Source organism: Aegilops tauschii, chromosome 6 (genome assembly GCF_002575655.3).
Source record: "Aegilops tauschii subsp. strangulata cultivar AL8/78 chromosome 6, Aet v6.0, whole genome shotgun sequence".
NCBI classification, from domain to species: Eukaryota; Viridiplantae; Streptophyta; class Magnoliopsida; order Poales; family Poaceae; genus Aegilops; species Aegilops tauschii.
In genome coordinates, this window is record NC_053040.3 from 266,377,261 (window position 1) to 266,384,593 (window position 7,333).

The window sequence follows — 7,333 nt, forward strand, 5'->3', positions numbered from 1 at the left end:
AGTAATGTCAGGCACCGCCGGGGCGCGCAGGTGACGGGCCATGAGCAGAACTTTGATTGAGAGAGCGATGTGCATGCATTAGCATGGTTCGGCAGCGTGAGCGTGAGTGTCTGCACGCATACATGCTACTTGCATCTATGGATGGTGTCCCTAATGTGTGCATCACGTATTCCAACCTATAAGGAGCCTAGCCAACTTGGCTTCAGGGAGCTCCCCCGATTTGGTTCATTTCTGACCATCGGATCGGTCATCTAGTGCATTTGGGCCGTCACATCTTCACCTTGTGGTCAAACCAAAATTTCACCTCGCAATCGTTTTCACTAGCCAATGACAGGTGGGCTCGTCTCGTGCTCTCGTTGGCTGGGTGAGCCTTTCCCATGTCCGCGAGGGATTCACCAATCCCCTCCGCCCGTGCCCCACGCTCGACCTGCAAAACAAACAAAAAGGTCAAACCCTAGCCGCCAACCCTTCTCGTCCCGAGCCCTGCACCCCTTCGCCTCGTCTCCTCCCCGCTCATCCTCTCCTCTCCCACGCCGCCGCCCCCTCTCCTTGTTCGTCTCAGCCGCGTCCTCTCTTCCCCGTGTCGTCCCCCCCTTCCTCCTCCTCTATCCTCCCTCCCTCGTCACCACGGCCAACCATCTCCCGCCGCTTAGGCCTCATGGCGGCGGCCGGATCGTGGTGGAGGCAAAATGCCATGGAGGGTCTGACGCCTATGGGCGCAGCAGGGGTCAGTGGAGTGACGGATACGGGAGGCGTAGGCGGCTGAGGGAGGCTCAACGGCGAGAGCAACACCAGCAAAAGTCTCTCTTTCCCCCTGCCCCCACTCTCGTCCCCCATGTTGTCTCACGGATGCGGGTGGGGACTGTTGGGGCACCGCGGGGAATGGAAGGCAGAGGTCGTGTGCGGGCCCGAGGCTCCACGAGGAGGTTGTCGGGGCTGGTTTCCTTCCATACTAGCTGTCGAGCTCCACGCATTGGTGAGTCCTCAATCCGGCCCAATCTACCAGCCTCCCTCAGGCTGCAGCAGGCCTGAGGCGTAGGCTGCCATGGCAAGGCTACATCCATGCATTCTGTACAGGCTGCCATCTCCTCCCCTCTCTCTCCTGATTTGCCTCTTCCACTTTCTCATTTGATTTAATCCCTTGTGCATATATTCTTATATATGCCTACATCATGCTAGGTGACTGTCTGATCTACCATGTGATTTGTGGTTCGCGTAAAGTCATGAAATTTGATCTTGACAGTGAGACGATTTACTCTGTTTGATCAAATAGGTAGAAGCCGAAGCTGTTTTACTTGAATCTGATGACGTCCCTGCTGCTATAAGTTAGGAAATTGACAAATTCAACATTGACAAGCTGGTCTTGCGCTCTTCGTCCAAAAGCATATTCCAGTGAGATTCTTATTGTGGATGTTTCAGCCTCAACCTGAATTTTGTTTAACCTACTACGGAAAGACCTTTTAGGGTGATTAGCTGCAGTACTATGACAAATAATCTAAAAGGATCATTGTCTTCTCATTTAATATTCTAGGTGCCGGACAAACACTGAAGGTTGCACTGCAACTACTTGACTACAAGTTTTATGTGGAATTTTTCTGTGCAGCTTGCACAAACTCAGTGAGATGAGGAATCATCATCTCTCACATTTTTTCTCTTGAAAGGGAGGTGTAATCCCCTACATTTTTTTCGCAGAATCACGCATGTTTCTAATCCTTGCCAGAAAGTTTCCATCGCTCGGTTCCTAAAGGCATGATGCCTCATTTAGATTATCTATGTCAGTTTGTTTGTATTCAGAAAAGTAAGACATGATGCCTCATTTAGCTTATCTTATCTCGGTGTGTTTGTGCTCAGAAAATTAATTTGTTTATTTTTGCTTTTTGAGGGCTATAACAATAGAGAATTTCATTGTTGAAAATCTTATAAAGAGATCGAGGATAAAAAAATGCAAGTAAACTCCACTTTTCTTCCGTATTTTTTATGCACACCTTCTTAATCTGTATTCAGAGAAAGATGTTGCTCTGTTGAGAAAATGTTATTAGATGAAAAATATTCAGCATTCAAAGTTTTTTCTCCAAATTTCTTTGTGTGTGCAACTATGATCTGTTTTCCTTGCAGCCAAGCCAATGGATATGTGCAGGGGGCTGCGATGGGGCAGACGGCGGCAGGTGGCAGCAATAGGGTTTGGCAGATGCTCCGAGACCATGAAGACCCTATTCAATGGTATGCCCTTTCTGTTTGGTTTTTGGGGGTTCCATCTCCAGATTGGTGCGATGTGTGATGCAGATGTGAAGCATGACATGGTGAAGGAGGATCCCGACATGTTAGCCCCCACAATCGCGCAGTTGGAGGGCATGCGCGATCTTGGTAAAACCTATTTTTATCGAGAAAGACAAACCTTTTCAAAACACTCATTGTATAGATTTTGAAAGACAATTCTATCTTTATTTTTCATACCAAGGCGTGTTTTTGTTTTACATTAGACTCTATACTATTAAATTAAGGCGTGTATATTGATATCATTATACAAAACATTACACCATGTTTCCTATTAAAGGGATTAAACCATGGAATTTTTTTCATCGCGGACATGGCTTTAGCGTGCCTCTGCGCCATTTGGCGCAACGGGTCCACTAGTGATATAAAAAATCGGTTTATGCATTTAACGCAAAGTATTTCATTTTCATTTGGCTGACGAGTGTGCGTTCCAGCGACGAGTCCGTGGTTTGATTCCTCGCATACGAATAATTTTGGTTTTTAATTTTTTCTCCACTGACAGGCAGGCCCGCATAGATAGATAGTAGATACAGAACACGAGCTGATGAGGCGCATGCGGATTGTTTGACTGGTCAACCAGACAAATACGGAGCTATACGCTGAGCCAGTGACCGTATAATCACCATATCTCGTATACAATGATCAAAGTGAGCTATCAAGACAAGTTCGATAACCGCCAATGCATTTTACTCGGTAATAAATGACCAAGATTCAATGGGAATCCAAATTTCCTTCGTCTTCTGTGCTTGAGCTCTTGACAAACCAATGCACTATATGGTTATCCGCCACTCCACCCAGAGCTCTCACCAACTGTCGTTCATGCCACCGCGCCGCACACTAACCGGTAAGGAAGCGATGTCATCCTGGCGCGCCGAGTTCCTCGCCGCCCACGACTGCACATAAAATGGTAGGGAAAAGATGGCACCCCGTCGTGTCGAGTTCATCGCCGCTTGCGACCTCACACCTACCTGGGCGGACTTTGAAGCTGCCAAGGCCGAATGGGCGGTACAGCAAGAGGCGGCCAAAGCCGCACAAAGGGAGCGGAAAAGGCAGAAGCACTCAAGAAAAGAGAGGCCCGCCGCCGCAAGAAAGAAGAGGACGCACGCGCTGCTGCGGAGAGGTCGGCGGAGATCCAAGCACAGTGGGGTGTCGCTGACAAAGCCGGGAAGGAGAACGACGGCGTCTGGCCAGCATGTGAGAAGTAGCAGTACTAGTAGTTAGTGTGTGTGTCTGTGTCGCCCGTATGTTTGTTTAATTAATTGCGAGCATGTCCAGTACTAGTTACGACTGTAGTTTTTAGAGCAAATTACCAGTACATTAGGACTCAATGGAAAAATTCCTATCCTATGCATCAAATGGCATCTCTTTCTCTATAGGAATTGAGATGCATGTCATCTCACTTCCTATGATTTTCTTATTTACTCCTATAAAAGACTCAGTTGGTGATGATGGTGTGTCTGCCATTCATCATTTCTAACCATCAGATTTGCATCTAACGGTTGTGAGGTCAGTTGTGGCATTTTTGCAACAATACCCCACTTCTCTGCTCCAATTTGCAGAAAACCCCTTATCTTGAAACCAACCATATCCCTTCCTCACCTCAGCAAAACAGCCTGAAAAATATATTTCCAGTGAAATGTAATATATTTTCAGTGATATATATACACACCAAAAATAGAGTATTTTTCTTTCAAGTTTGTGAACATGTATTATTCTACTCTGGATCCATTGCAAACGAACGGACACATTGCTAGTTCCTATAAAATTCCTATCCTATGAACCAAAGGAGGCATCTGCTGGAGCACAGTACTACTGTAGCTAGCAGTACCGCTGATACAGTAGTTTTCTTCAAGAAGCGGAATTCAACGAAGTCATGATGGTTCCTTCGTCCGAGCAACTTCACAGTGGGAAATGTTGGACCTGTGATTTGATGGCTCATTAGTCATTATCACTGCGGCGCGACGACCGGGGTGACTCTCCCTTGGAGTTCTGCATGCATGGCAAGTGGACCGGGATGGTCAGCGTCCCACATGTCGGTGAACGGAAGTATTCTTTCTGATATCGAGGAGCAAGGAAACCGCATGGTATAGTATCACTGTTGATTTATTTATTTTTAATGAAAGCTAGCGTTTCAACTCTTACGATGAAGGAGTGCCAAACACGACACGTGCTGAATGTCCCACACGTCAGCGAAAGGAGTGGGACCTGAACAGCGTGGTAGAGCGTCTTCACTTCTTCCACTTCTAGGTCGGAGACCACACGTAGTAGTACTAGTGGTATGAACGATACAAAGTGCGACCCGGAGATAAACACACGTCTAGTTGGAAAGTCTCGGGCTATACACGTAAACAAATATAAAACCTAATATGTGCCTCCAATTAATATAGTAGTAGAGTACTTAGGCACGTACATCATAACATCACCGTGCATTGCGCGTACAACATTTAGTGGTAGTAAGAGACAAATGCCTATATGCCACTCATGTTCATACTATTTGTGCCTTTCTACTTCACTTATTGCGCTACATTACTCAGGTTCGTACGTCCACTCCTGGGTACATGTCCGTCTCGTAGTTCCAGTCCCACGTGTTCTTCATAGATGGAACGATCCATAACGGTGGGCAACAGGAGTCCATAGCTTCTTAGGGTGGCTCCCCATGATGGAGACTCATCCAAACTATGGCCAGCCTCGACGCGGAGCAGTCGCATGCACTGGGAAGCGACGCTCTCTCGACCGTCGCGCTGCTTCAAAGCCGGCGCCAGTGAGAGGTCGCCTTCGCTCTGGCAGGCATTAATGCGGCACTGACGCTCCGAGGCGACGCTGACCGTTTCACGCGGGAAGCACGCGCGGAGGGGGTATGTTTCGGCCAGGGTGGTCAGACGCGAGCGTGGTGGTGGTATTGATTTTGAACCGTTTCAAGTATAGTACCAGTAGTTTGCAAAACTACTCAATTATTGCACTCAGTTTCCTAAGAAATTGTGGTAAAAAACGTTACTTGCAATGCATGCATGCGTGACCAATATAAATGACCAATAAAAAAGTACATGCACGCAACGATTTAATGGACATTGTAATCTCAACATGTGATGGGGAGCTCTAAATTTGAATTTGAAACTTATAAAACGAAAAAAATTCAAAACAAATAAACTGGAAGAGAGGGAGTATACCATAGGATGTGTCCCATACGAAACAAGTCACCTGGTTTGTCACCGCGAAGATGCGGTTAGAAAGGAGCACAACGTCTTCGTACTTGTACGGCAACAAATCAGCCGCGGACAGCATGGTCCACCTTTAACCGCCATGTACAGGGTTCGTGAAAGCAATCACGATGTCGAACACCGTGATGAGAGTGTAATTTTGGTTGGCGGACGACCTTATCGGGGCTTTCGGGATTGCTATCTTCTTCAATCTCACCGTGGTTTCATCGTACCCATTCAGGCGATGGCCCATTGCGTGGCTGATCCCAATGTTGGACAAAGGTTCTATGGGAACAGTGTCACCGTTGTAAATGTTGTGCAAATTGATGTTGGTACCCTCCCGTACATATGCAAGCCAATCTCCACTGGCACCAAGCCTAACATGTGAAATCGTGGGCGGCGGGGGAATTAGGAAATGGACACGGAAGTAGTCTTTAGAATGCATTTACTACGTGATCAAACTCACCACTTACCTACTCATCGGACAAAATCTGAGTGCCCCTCAATGCCGGCATCTCAAGGGGCGTCAACATGCAACTACAGCCACGCCGCGCTGGAGAGATCCCCAAGGAAACATCCTTGTGCGTTGCACCTAACATCAAGATGCATTTATATGAGTAGTTTATCTTGTGAGAGAAAAAGATAGACGACGGAATGCCTTATTTGCAAATGTGGAGAGGGGTGTGGGTATCTTTTTGCAAAATTGCCATAGTTTTTCTTCCTATCCGTCAGATATAAATCGGACGGCCTATATTGCAGGATGGCAGGCACACCATCATCACCAACTCTGTTTTTTTATAAGAGTAGTAGAAGAGAGATAGAGATAGATAGATATAGATTATTATTATAAGAGTATTAGGGAGCTGGCGGGCGGTTCGTTGTACGACAGGTTCGCGTCCATCCACTAGCCCGAAATTAAAGCACGCACGACATTTACAACGACTGGGATTAGTTGTTTTCTGGGCGCATGGACCAACGCGGATTAGCGTACCTGGTCGCCCTTTTTCGAGCACGCCTTCGACAAGCATGTGCGTAAAATGCGTGCATGCAAATCTTGCGTGACCAAACCGTGCAAAGCGGAGCGGTAGGCTTTTGTACTGCAACCTGCATGTTGCAGCCATGTCATCCACACGCAACCTAAAGGCCAATTCATACTCCCCTGGACTATACTGTACAACTATGCATTGTTTGGCACAGACGTTCCTTGGAGCTCGTGCTAGAACTGGCGTACTCCATAGCCCGCTTCCCTCCTCCTTCCTTTTCCACCGCCCGCGCACGTCCGTGGGAAGCGACCGGTCAAACCTTGTATAGGAGTGCTAGCACAGAAATACGCATGCATGACCACTAAAATTTCCTTTCTCTTATCTCTATGAAATAAATGTGGCGTGAAACTCAAAGCCCTTTAAGTCTGAGTATAATGGAAATCATCGTCCTCCTCCGGATCCGCTTCGCCTGCGTCGTCGTCCTCCTGTTCCGGCTCCGCGTCGTCGTTCTCCTCCTCCGGCTCCGCCTCTAATGCCTCCTCGTTCGGCTCCGGCTAGTCCGGACTCCGGAGGCAGGGCGGCTGCAATGCGGGCTGCACGCCACCTCCAGATTAAAGCGCCGCTCTGGCGGGAGTATGGCGTATGTCATTACATTCGGCCGGGCCATGGCTATCGGGCGATGGCGACTAGAGAAGAGGCGGCGGGAGGGGAATGAATGCAGCTACTGTTTGGGTTCACCGTCCGGCTTAAATAAATGTGCACCATCACGCGTACCCGCGAGTGCACAAATTGTAACATACGGGTCTGCTTAAGGGGGCGTCACGTAACTGGTATGTGTGTGAAATTCTGAGAGACAAAGTGCGTGTGTGCGACTCTACT

General features: G+C 47.9%; 1 long non-coding RNA gene across 2 annotated transcripts; it reads left to right on the top strand.

Moving 5' to 3' along the window:
• The first annotated feature begins 713 nt into the window (after positions 1-713).
• LOC120966413 (uncharacterized) lies at positions 714-2,586 on the top strand. Of its 2 annotated transcripts, XR_012187725.1 has the most exons (3): positions 714-976; positions 2,116-2,220; positions 2,284-2,586. It is a non-coding gene; the product is annotated as an uncharacterized lncRNA (long non-coding RNA). The 2 variants fall into 2 exon arrangements; XR_012187724.1 differs by lacking the exon at positions 714-976 and having other exon boundaries at positions 1,937-2,220.
• The last annotated feature ends 4,747 nt before the right edge of the window (positions 2,587-7,333 follow it).